Raw genomic sequence first — 13,585 nt, 5'->3', positions numbered from 1 at the left:
CATGTAGTGACAACTCTAAGAGAGAGAGAGAGAGGGGGGTGGGTGGGTGGTTGAAGTTTATTTTTTATATTTGGGGTCATGTTGAGATTGAACAACTAGTGCTCATGGTTCTTTGGAACCACAAGCTTACAAAGCAAGGGATTACAAAACTCATAGAACAAGTTGTTGTTAGAAAATTGATCTCCTAGAAAGTGGGGCATTACAAAAAGTGATTGGTAATTTGCTTTAAAGGATGATATAATAATCGCCTCCACATGGAGTAAATATGGGGACCAGTCCCTCATCTTTTTTGTTTACATATTTCAGAATTTTCACATGGAAACCACCTTTTCAATAAAGTTTTACATTCAATAATAAAGGGTATGTCTTCAGTATTACTCCATGAGATGCAGCTTATTTTACCATCATGTTTTTACTTTTAGGTTACATCAAGCAACTTATTTTGAATTATTGGTGTAAATTAATGTTTTTGCTGATCTCTACAATATTTAGTGCGAAAGGACCCACAATCAAAGAAAACCATCACCATCCTCACCAAACTAGTATGCAATGACTTGTTCGCGAGTTTCATATCATCAGACAGTCATTGTATAGTATACATTTAATGCCTCATGCTCAACCTCTTGGGTTTGATGCAAGAATAATGACAAGCTAGAGGTGTACACTTAAAATGTCATCAAATGTCATAGGTGAACCTTCACCTACAAGGGTATAGATCTAATATAGTCCATCGATTTATTGCCCTAACAAGTTTTAATAACGCATCTGTCCATTAATATCGAATTAGAAGGTTTGATGATGCCATAGCTTCAATCTGATTGATTCTTATCAAATTAGCATCTATAATTTATGAGGGTCGTTCTAGCTGTATAAGAAATCGTTGATTATGATTGTCATTAAGAACAGTAAGATTAGTTAAGTATTTGGCAACTCCATGGATTTATTGGATTGGTTATTTTGAAAGCAGAACATCCAAAGACCCAAATAGACATCTCAATACAATGTGGAGAATCTAAATTGGCAGCAGTCTTACATGGTCTTTTACAATTTGCCATTAAAGTCAACACCATGTTCTCTTCTTCCTTTGTTCCTAAAGAAAATATGAATGCTAAGATGGGGTGTTAGGAGTATATCATTCCGAGATGAATCAAGCCCCACTAATTAACTGTTTCAAGTAGGACCTCCAGCCTTGGATTCCATATTGGAAAAGTAAACTTTAGGTGAGAAGTTAATGAGATAACATCACACACACAGTAGAAAAGTTGAAGAGCAAATTGCGTAGTTTATTTCTTTTTGAGCCTAGAATTCTGCTTGGGCTTGGCTCAAGATATGCTGTAGGCATAGTTGGCAATAAACTAAGGGAAATCATACAAGCAATCAACCCCTTCCAATGATAAAGAGAGAACTCAAGCTAACCTCCTCCTCCTTCCTTGTCTTATAAATAACTTTGGTTTTGAATTCAAAGACAGATTTCTAAATATCTCAATTTCTCCAGGGGGAAATCTCTGCAGTCGTTGATCGAGACCGATATGGCACGGTTTTCTACCGATCGATACGGGAACGATCCTCATCGAAAGAATCAGATTCGCTCATCGAAGACGCCAACAATTGTGAGGTCAAGTTGTAAGCATAAGCAAGAAGAAGAAAGATGGAAGCTAAAGAGAAGGAAGAGATCATAAATATGGTTGAAACTATAGGCAAGTCTGGTTCTTGGCTTTTGTGGGTGTTAGCTGTTCTGTCTTTCATTTCTTCTTTAGCCTTCTTTTACTCTTTGTACCGGTTTTCTTGAACCATTTTCCCCTCATGTTCATCAAAGAGTTTTAATTTGTGATTCTCTACATCACATGTCCTGATCATTTGTTTGCATGTTTGGTTTAGAATTCAATGAAGAAATACTTATAAAACAAAAACATAATTGATCAAATTGGTGTTATGAGAGAGCAAAAGGTTTCTCAATAAACAGAAGAAAAAGGGACAGATCTGTTCTGCCATGTTTATGAGTGATGGATTAGAAAATTGTCTTGACTCTTTACTAACCCCATATCTCATATGCTCCTGTCTATTATTTTTTTTTTTATAACAAGGGCACATATGAAGTTGGCTGTTTCAATTATTTGACATTCCATGGTTATTTGACAAAAACATGATTCATAACACAGCCTAATATTTACTCTTTTGTATACAAAGAGTAAAAAATGTTCCATGAATTAGGGAGATGTGATAATTATGATGCTTTAAGAATGCAAAACATAGTTGCATTATTTTCATGTGAAAATTGTCATCAGTGGTTTTTCCAATTCATGTCTTTTATGGAAAAAATATACGCGCAAGTATAGTAATTGTATGGCCGTTTAAATGAGCTAGATCGATACTTACTACTACTATATCCTTGCGGGCAAGAGAGCAGCCTCTCTTACCTTGCCTCCCCCTGCTTCCTTCATCTAACCCTATATCCTCACTCTCCAATCTTCCCTTTCCAAGGAAGCAAACGAAGCAAAAGCAGTCAGCAAAGAGCAAACAATGAGACAATCAAAATCTAAACTTGAAGAGGGTTCTTCACGATAGGAAGAGAACAACATAATACAAATATGGTCGACCCGATCAATGAGTCAAAACCTAGTACAATCTACATAAGTTATTGTAATTACATTTTAGTGATCTTATACTCATGAAAAAAAGTTGTTTTTGAGATATGAAATTTATCATAGAATTTAGCCATCCAATGTTTTCTGGTCAAAAACTAGTAAGCATATATTATTGTAATTTAATGATGATTTCATTCTAATTTTTGGATTTTTACTACTATAAGGAGTGTTTTTGTTAGATCGGAGGGTATGATATCGGAAGTTCTCTATTTAGGACTAGTATTGTTGAGTACATATATAAATAGCTAAGGTTTATAAACATGCTCTGTTTTTGAGTTTTGAGAATCATAAGATTGTACAATTCCTCTACTCCTCTTTCCAGTACTCATCTTATATCCTATATTATTTTTCTTCATAGAGATCATATATGTTCTAAGCATCCGGCTGTAGAATCACACCATATATTATTTTTCAGTTTTCAATTACTTGACAAGGACATTGATGTCAAATTTCAAAGTGTCTTCAGGCATTATAACTTTTCAAAATAAAATGGAAGGTTGATACACCAAATTGACCAAGGATTTCTAAGCGGGGAAAGTGGGAGGTGATGTTTTGATGTTAACATTGCACCAACTAACTTAGATAATGAATGATAAAAGCATATGCAAAAGTATATTAAGATATTAAACCTTATATATTCGTTTATTTTACTCATACCATTAGCTTTGACATAAAATCTACAAAATTAAAAGCCTACTGTTTTCAAAAGTAGGGTTATCTGCAAATGGCTAATTAATTCAAATTAATATAAATGAATTAGAGGCTCGCTCGTAACTAAAAAGTTGGCATTTTGTGTACAGGCATCGTAGTTTTTCAAAATAAAATAAAATGTTGATACATCAAATTTTTCTGTATATATATGTGGAGAAGGGGGGATGGGATGCATTCTTTGATAGCATTGCACCGGCTAGCTTAAATGATGGATGATAAAAACTATGTGCAAAATCGGGCGTCACTTACAAAATCAGGTACCACTTTTGAAGTTTAAAGGGTTACATTCAAAGTATATTCTTGCTAATTAATTGAAATTAATATAAATGAAATAGAGGCTCACTTAGGCACCATACGTACACACACATGCACACACACACATACTCTCTCTATCTATCTATCTATCTATCTATCTATCTATCTATATATAAAAGAAGGAAATTGAATCCAAATAGTAGGAAAAAGGCTAGATGGTTATGATAAGAAGAAAAAAGGCATGGTGATGAACAACTCTTAAATCTAGCTAAAACATTCAGAATCATATTAACATGTACCAAACTTTGTTGAATCATACCAATCTATTCTTATGCATGCTGAAATTGCTTGCATTAATTCAAATTACAAACATCACACTTAAGGGTGCACATGAGCTATGCCAACAACTACTCAACCTGGTTCTTTTATTTACCAAATGAATTTGCTAACAAGTTTAGCTTGAGCTTCTATTTGTGTTTTCAAACCAAAAATTTTAGGCTAGACTTGTTTATAAGTCAAGTTTTAAATAATGCATGAGCTTGGTTGGTTTCCTAATCAAACAAGCTCATTCAAGTTTGTTATCCAACCAGACCTAACGAGTTTGTTGTCCAACAAGGTCTAAGCTGTCCATGAAGAGTTTAATTATTTCATTTTCAGAAAAGAGGAGGCCAACTCTTAGCTATTGCCTTGGTAGCAGTAAAGGGATAGATAAATATATTGATGATATTTTATTTTGATGACAATAAAAAAGATTTTGAGAAAAAGAACTAGTTACCAACTTCATTTCATTTTTTTTCCGATTCAACTATTTTGAGAAATTTTTGTAAACAACACATAAAACTATTACAATTTTCTCTTATAAATTCAAGTACTTAATTTAAATCTTGAATATAAATTTATATAAATAATTTTTAAAACTTGCATAATCTTATAATTATAAGCATGCATGCATAGATGCATATATATATATATATAGAGAGAGAGAGAGAGGAGTGGACTATGTATTTTAGATTCAGTCTTTGATGAATTTAATCAGTTTAAAGCATGAATACATTTAAATTTACTATATTCTAATTATTAGAATGTATTAAAGTTAATATCATATTTTTAGAAATTTTCAATTCTGCATCCACTTGATATTTAGGTTAGAGACTTGCAAAATAGGTAATTTTTTATTTCAATGTTTTTATAGTGTAGATCAACTTTAACAGTCTGATTTTTCAGATGGTGCATCATCAATTTTGAATCAAATTTTTTTCCTAAAAAACTATTGTAAAATAAATAATCCAACTTATATATACATATATAGGTCTGTTGTGTGTATATGTATAGTGCGAGCAATTAAAAGCGAGTACACTGAAATGATAAGAGACACCAACACTTTCATTAATGACAAAAAAAGCATCCTAATCCTACAGTAAGGTAAAAGATATATCAAAAATATATATAGTAAATTCAGCAATAGTATTTCCAACAAATTCTTAATAAATTCCTTGGTTAACACTTAGTTATATTAGAGCAAATACGAAGATGCTCTGAAGCCCTTTTCCTAAAAGATTAATCCACTTTTAACTTAGTTTCCATTGTGATTCTTTTGTCTTTTTTCCTAGTTCTTTTATAGTGTTTTTCTATTCTTTTTTTCTTCGTCAAAGCATGAAGTTTGTCCAATATTTTCCCCTTTTTTTTGCTGGAACAAAAAAAAAAAAAAGCAAGTATAAAAGTTTCAGAGTAACTCTACAGGTATTTATTTATCAAATTTTATTTTACAGCAGCACGGCTGATAAAAATCCCCTACTCAACGAACGGATAAGAATGATGACTCGGACTATATCCATCCTTTCCTCAGCAAGGACTGTCCTCCAATATATAAAAGTAGGGTTGTACCCAGAGCTCTAATGGCTTCTCTTTAGATTAGTGGTGCAAAACGATAAAATAGAAGTAATTCTTTTTGGTTGCAAGGCACGCTCAAAACGTAAATTGAAAAAAAAAAGCATCAACCACCGGAAGGCCAAAGACTATAGGATCCAATTTTACCAAATATATATATATATATATATATATATATATATATATATATATATATAATTTGCTTAAAGTTAGGTTAGATATGGACTTAATATTTATATATTTATATTTATATTTATTTATTATATATGGGTATAATGTTAGTCAGATGCAAAAGTTTATATTTATATATATTTTAGATAAATACAGATATAAATCGAATACTAAAAATATGAATATAAATATAGATATAAGTAGGATAATTAAACTTTCTAACTATAGAATCAGAAATTTTACTGAATTGATGATAAATCAAGTTAATAATATATTAACATGATCATTTATTTTACATAAAAGTTTATGAATTATATATAAAATTAAATAGAGTTATAAATAGAATCGAATACTAGGATATAAATCGAATATTTATATTTTTTTATTCATTTTCATTTTTCTTTGATGGATATAAATATGAATATATGGATATTAGTCGGATGCTCAAATATGTATCAATATCCGAATAGATTGGGATGTGAAAATGAATTCAGACGAATATTATTTGGTATATTTTGACTCCTAGGCGATGAGTTTTTATAGCTTTATGGGCTGATTTGTCTAATTACGAATGCCATTTCCAAAATCCTGGAGACGTTAAATGGGCACATGCTATGTTTCGTCATAGTGTGGCTCACATGTCATGTCATACATAGTGCGGTTCACATGCTATGTTTCATCACCATGTACTCGAGCATGGTTTCTTTGAGCCCATGGCCATGCGTTCCCCGATATGCCTTGCACATTGAAAAACATAAATTACATATAGGCCCTTCCCAGCGATCACGCAGCGCCGCGAACAAATGACACGCAGAGTCCATGGCCGCAAGAAATCTGCAGTCAATCTACATTTGTTTCGGGATTAAGGGAGGGTTAAATAGAAAAAAGAAAAAAAAAAAGAAAGATCATTTAAACTTATTCGTTTTACTTTAATCCATCAAACATCATGAAAATAACCAATTTAAATCAAATGAAAAAAATGAACATTTTAAGAAATTGATAAAACTATTTTTTTCATTTAATTCGAAATAAACTATTATACGTATTGTGGAACAATAGCTCCACATCGGATGAATTAAGAACTTTGTGATGCATATATACTTTCGAGCCCATTTATGTATATGTTTGAGTTTTTAAATAAAATTTTAACATAGTAAGCATTTAGTATTTTCGATTTCATCTCTAGTTTTTTTTTATTTTTTAAAAAAATATTTCCTATCATTTGACTTGACCATGTCAAACCTAGATGTCCGATCTAACCGGCATGGTGTTTTTTTAACCCAGCCCGACCACACCAACCTAAAATATATAATCTATAATATATATTATTATTTTATATAGCATATTATATTATCATATATGTTATTTAAAAATTTAAGAGATGGGGGGGGAGAGAGAGAGAGAGAGAGAGAGAGAGAGAGAGAGAGAGAGAAGGGGGGAGGGGGTCTATGGAATATCCCAGATTTCAAATAACTATAGAGAAAGGATTTCAAACAACAGTAGAGAAGGACTTGAAGCTTCCTTTAGGTTCTCTAGCCTTCATTTCCCTCCATATACACCTGTTTAGGCCTCCTCTTTTTTTTCCACAGTAAGTTCACCTAACAAAGTTTTGCATAAAGGAAGCAAATCTTTCTAGAAGTCCAACCATTGCGAAATAAAGATTTGTCGATAGCTTGGTACCTTTGGCAAGACCAGAGGATTCAAAATAGTAAACAAGGAAGTATTGATCATAATGGCACATTCAATTTTTATAGTACGTGAATTCTAAAGCCAAGTTAATATTTATTGCTAAATTCAGACTTTATATATCTCTCTCTCTCTCAAAAAAAAAAAAAGCAACATCTTTTTTCTTCTAAAAAGTTGAAGTGCATTAACGGAAACCAGGTTTGGTGCAAACTTGCTGAAGCATATCATCCTACTATTTAGTTGTTCGTTTATCTTGAGGCTATAAAAATACTGATCTCCGTGAACGACGTATCCTTTTTATTTTCATCAGTTATCGATATAATAAAAGGGATGACTTATTCTATTATTGAGGGAGGGCAAAAGGTTATTTTTCTTTCTCCTTCAAGAGGTCCCCAACAAGACAACCCTCTATCTCATTATGTTATCTGGATTTATGCAATGACTCATTTGGTTCGCAGGAAAAGAAGAAAAAATATGGTCAAATGCCTCATATTGAGTTAAAGTTTTAAAAAAAGAGGGATGAAAAATTAGCTTTCATATGAAAATAAAACTTTCAGTACACTTTATGGAAAAAATTTATGTGGGACATAAAAAGGTCAAATTTTTAATGGCTGCAAGTTGGAATTTTTTTTTTTCTAAAAATATCCTTAAGTTTTTAGAAAGAATGGGGTAGAGTTCTTTTCTTTATTAAAGGCATGTATTCATATAACTCTCTCGGAAAAATAGACGCTCAACTAAACATATGTCACTGTAGAATATGTCACTTTTCTATGACTAATCAAACATGCAAAACCACTTTTTTAGGCATCATATATCTGGGCATCAATTTTCTAGAAAAAATATTCTATTGAGAAAAAAAAATTCTTCAAACAAAATGAGCCTCAAAAGATTTGTCTTGACGAGGCAGCGGGAAGGAGAAGAGAAGTATATGGAATTTCTGCTACCAAAAGAGGGCCAAGAATTTCTCACCTTTTCTTTTTAAATGATAGTCTACTATTTACAAATGCCAATAAGGAAGAGGCAAAAAAATACTGAATTTGCGACAAAAATAAGAGAAAGCTTCAGGGCAAATGATCAACTTGGATAAATCCTCCATCACTTTCAACACAAAAACATAGTGAGAAGCAAAAGCGGAAATTGGCAATTTAATGGGAGTAAAAAAATGGAACACCCTTAGGTCTTCCTTCTATGATGGGGGAAATCAAAGAAAAAATATATTTAGTTCAATCAAAAAAAGAATGGCAAAAAAGCTCCATGGGTAGAAAGAGAAAAAATCTATCCAAGGCAGGAAGAGAAATGTTATTGAATGCGGTCATGAGCAGTTCTAATATATGCTATGAGTTATTTTCTTATTTCAAAAAAAAAGTAAATGAGGAGTTAAATTTGTTAATGGTAAAGTTTTAGTGGGGGCAAAAGGAACATGGGAAGAAGGTTCATTGGATAAGCTAGAAAAAAACTTTGTTGAGAACAAGAGATAGGAGGTGTGGGCTTCAGAGAACTCCAAGCCTTTAATAGAGTACTACTTGCAAAGCAAGGATGGAGATTATTATAGCATTCTGATTCTCTCTTGTTTCAAATATATAAAGCAAGATAATTTCCATCATGCTCTTTTCTATAGAAGCTGGATTAGGATATAACCCATCATATGCATGGAGAAGTATACTGGAAATAATATCAGTACTTAAAGCAGGTTTATGCTGTCAAATTGAAATGATGAGAGGGTGAATGGTGATTCTCTCTTGTTAACATATTGAATTCTAAAGCTAAAGTTAGTGCTTTAAGTGACAATGACATATAGAGGGTGTTGGAATAAGATAACTGTTAATCTATTGTTCTTTTTCCCACGAAGCTCAGATCATTCTTAAAATTCCAATTAGTAAAAGATTACTGGATGATAGATTTATAATAGCATGCCACAAAAATGGAACTTTCACTATTAAGAGTGCTTACCACTTGGTAATAGAGCAAGAAGATTTGAAGAAAGCAAGTATTCTGAAAAGAATTAAAAAACTTATGCTGTATGATCTCAAAAATATCCTTCCAACAACAGCAAATTTGAGTAAAAAGGAAATCAGTTTGAAAGATGAGTTGTTTGAATTATGTGGTGACAGAATAATATAATAATCTACTGCTTCAAATATTGTTGATTTGAAAGACAAGTTGGGAATAGAAGGACTACAAGCGCTTTGGATAATAGGAAAATCCGTAAATAGTGGTCTTAACTGTTCCCATGATGCGCTCCCCAGACCAAATCCAGCTTTTGGTGTCTGGTGAAATAGTGAATGTGAGTACAATTTTGTCAGCTATAAAGTGTCTGTTCTTCTTTTAGCAAAAGTTAATAAAGTGTTTGTGAAAGCGAAGGTTAGGGTGGAGATAACTTACAACTTCAAAAGAAGAAGAAGAAGAAGAAGAAGAATGATGAGCAATTTTTATGAAAAGAATGATTGGAGGCTTCTAAGTGGCATTAATATAGCCAAAAAAAAACTACATTTTACTTGAATTGATGGATTTGTTAATCAGGCTATCTATAATTTCACAAGAAGAGGGTTTAGAATCTAGAATCAGAAATGGTTTAAAAAAATAACTAGTATGCTTTATCTTATCCTTTTTTTTCAGACTTTGGTAATTAACTTGGGGTCTTTGACAGAAACCATGGATCTAATGAAGTCAGGAATCTATGCTCTCAGCTTCTTTACAGGTTTATGAATGCCAACAATATGAATTGCACTTTTTAAATTTACTTAGGTAGTCCACAATTACCCAATGAAACCAACTTAATCTTTAGGCAGCAGAAGTGGCTAATTTGCCAAACAAAGATGTGCTTGTTGAGATCAGTGTTGTATCGGCCTACAAGCAATGTATCTGTGATCTCATATACCGCATGTAAATGTTGCTCGGTCGTAGTCTGGTCTTTTTTTATTGGAGTTCCATCTATGCAGAAACCAGGCCTTTTAGGCTGTGGCAGTTCCGCCCCCTCATTTCTCAGCATGATAACTAAGTCTGCCATCGTTGGTCTATGTTCACTTCCTTCTTGCATACACAAGGGACCAATTTGTGGACATCACAAGGGTTTTGAGCATTCTTTCACTTCATCAAGTAGCACCAAGCATCTATCATCCTCCCATAGCCTCTATGCCTACACAAAATCATAGACATATTGAAATGAACTAGCAAATTGCATAGGGTTCTTCTTGATTCACCATTCTATGTTTCTTACGACTTAGGAACTCTAGTATGATAACTCCAAAGCTAAATACATCAGATCTCACTGAAAAGATGACATCCATTGCATACTCTGGTGACATATAGCCTCTGAAAGCCATCTGCAGAATTATTATATGATCTAATGATTGTAATGCATGCATATTTGCATAAATCTTCATTAAAAGTATAACTTACTATGGTCCAACCACTCTCCTTGTATTCTCTTGATTTTGGTCTCCTTTCAAAATTCTTGTAGTGCCAAAGTCTGAAATTTTGGGATTCATGTCCTCATCGAGCAGAATATTGCTAGCTTTCAGGTCCCTATGAATTATTTTTAGCCTAGAATCTTGATGAAGATAAAGAAGTCCTCGAGCAATTCCCATAATAATGTCAAGATGCCTTTGCCAACTAAACAATTCATCTTTTATTTTATCTGGTGCAACATTTGAATTTTTGCCAGCATAAGTATGCTAAGATGGTTATTCTACACTATCTTTCATATGCATGGAAGTCTCAGAAACCATGATTAACCTTGCATTAATATGTCAAACAAAATAAACAGAGAGTGAAGTGAACAGATATAAACCAAACTTTTAGAAACTTAATCCAGTAATGTGGTTCCTATGGTTTCCTGCTAACATTTTCTCATTCCTTGTTATCCTACAATGACTCATTTTCAAGTAATGCATATATTGTAAAGCTAAACACCAAGCAGTTTTGATTTTTAATTTTGATATTGAGGAAGAACAGAATTCTTGTGAGAAGGATGCCCATTCTTAAGCAAACGACTGATAAACATATCCTTAGAAAAGGTCTTCAAATAAACTCAGAATGAAATGTTCAGTACAAATATTAATATATTTCTTTTAATTCACTATGTTTGATTTACTTGTACTGTAAACACCATGTGTTCCATAAGGAGCATACTTATCGCATTGGTCTTTTGGAACATACCAGTAAAGGTTCCATTCATTGATCAGATTAGACCACAGCAGCAGAAAAGACAAGCTTAACATACTAATTTGTATGATCTGTATCGTAATCAATCTAGTCTCGCAGTCAGTTGAATATAATAACTCTCACACCAAAAAAAAAAATCAAACTTTATTATAATATGTTGTGGATTGTGGGGAATCTCATTCATGTTGCACTTAAAATAGTGTAGCTGAGCAAAGTTTATTGACTCAATTATTCTAATAAGTATTTAGAGCACAAATCAACGTAAATGCTTTTCTTTCTTGCTTGCTTCTTGGATCCCGCCCCCCCTCTTCTTGTCTTCAAGCAAACAGATGAGGAAAACTCCCACCCTGCTTCATTTTCATATAGATAATGAAATAGAAGACAGAAAAGAAGGACATCAGAAGGACCCAAACATCCAAAATACGTCGTAAGAGGAAATCCAACCAGTCCCATAACTATTGCAAACAGATGCCAGCATATTTTAGAATAAAGGAAGCAAACCCTCATTGCTTTCCCTTTGTTTTATTTTTTTTAATTTTGACTCACTAAATGAACTGACAATTTTTACCCACTTATAGTTGGTGTTAAGTCTATAGCTAATTATCACACTCAGTTATTCCTGTGTCCAGTCTAGATCTCCTGCAATCACTTACAATTGACAGTCACAGTCCATACAACTAGAAACATGTTAAGAAGGAAGCCACTGGTGATTCTCCCTCCCATGGAGAGAAATCCACTGGTGATCTGAAGAGTTCTTTCTCTCCAAATAACATCGGTATGAGTGGAAGGCATGTAGATTAGTAGAAGATCCATCATGGAAGTGATCTATGTCATTGCCATTCTTGGCAGAGGAGACCGGACTTTGATTCTCCATCTGTAGCTGCAATAATTCCCTTGTGAAGCAACTATGATGTTCCTTCCCTTAGAGGTGAGGATAGAGTAGGCAAAGAGAAGAGTCTCATAGCGATATCGATATATCCTCCCAAAATCCAGTTACTTTCACTTCCCAAACAATTTGTATTTCCACAATGGTGGAAGTTTTGCCAGAATGATCTTTCTGTACATGGGAAATCCTGGAAAAGGATCATGTAATTGCATGGCTGCCACCACGAGTCTAGCAATATGGTGGAGAAAATTTCGCAGATTCTTTTTTGCTGGAAATCCTACTCTTGAGTCCTCAAATTCATCTATTTCATTGTTCATTCCTAGAATGATGCTGCATGGCTTCTGAGAGGAGCAAATTGGAATTTGGTCAACTTGTACCGGATGTTCTGGTCTGATAGACCTATGGACAGCATTTCCAACAGTTTCATTTGATGGCTTTAAGCATCTCTCTTTATTTTCCTTTCTACGGTTTCCTTTGTAGTAGGATTTTGGCTCTTCAGCCTGGTAAGGCCAGGATTGTTTGGTGAGTTCTTGTGTTGATTTACCATCAAAAAAAAAAAAAGTTTTCGAGTTGACTTCTTGTTCTGAACTTTTGTTTTGCTTTGACTTTAGGTTGAGTGAGTGGCATATATTCTCCTGTTCTGTTTCTTATTATGTCATGCCATTTTCTTATTGAAATGGTGCTATTTTCCACCACTAGGTTCTTCCGGGAGAACGTAGGGAGAGGAGAGGAAGATATTAGGGAAGATGAATGGAAGTTGTGGGGATTTGAGGGAAGATAAAAAAAAACTTTAAATTATCAAATAGTCAGGGGTTGCATGAAAAAAATGTTTGACAAGTTACGATTCATAAATCAACTCCAATTATATAGTTGGGATGATGCTTGATCAATTCCACTGTTTGATCAATTATCTTGTTAAGATTCTGACTTATATCCACCAATTCCACTGCTTTAATTGCAGTTGCAAAAGCAGCAGGTTCTCGAAGTCCCATTTCCCCAATACTAATAATACTTCACACAGTCTCTTAATGTAGGTCACCAAACATAGCTAAATGCACGCTAATGCATCCTTAGCCCAATGCTTCATTCTTGCCTGCACGACCAGTTCACACCTTTTTTTTTTTGCAAGAAAATGCATGGTGCACACATCCACAAGATTTAGTCCATCAAAAGCAGTGTC

General features: G+C 33.3%; 1 long non-coding RNA gene across 1 annotated transcript; it reads left to right on the top strand.

The window, feature by feature from the left end:
- Positions 1-1,244: 1,244 nt before the first annotated feature.
- Positions 1,245-1,838, top strand: LOC120107910 (uncharacterized). The gene is made up of 2 exons (XR_015987990.1): positions 1,245-1,410; positions 1,496-1,838. It is a non-coding gene; the product is annotated as an uncharacterized LOC120107910 (long non-coding RNA).
- The last annotated feature ends 11,747 nt before the right edge of the window (positions 1,839-13,585 follow it).

The sequence above is a fragment of the Phoenix dactylifera genome, chromosome 6 (genome assembly GCF_051530095.1).
Source record: "Phoenix dactylifera cultivar Ajwa chromosome 6, Ajwa_hap1_PhDact_Kaust_v1.1, whole genome shotgun sequence".
Lineage (NCBI taxonomy): Eukaryota > Viridiplantae > Streptophyta > Magnoliopsida > Arecales > Arecaceae > Phoenix > Phoenix dactylifera.
This window is presented reverse-complemented; position numbering and strand designations above follow the sequence as displayed.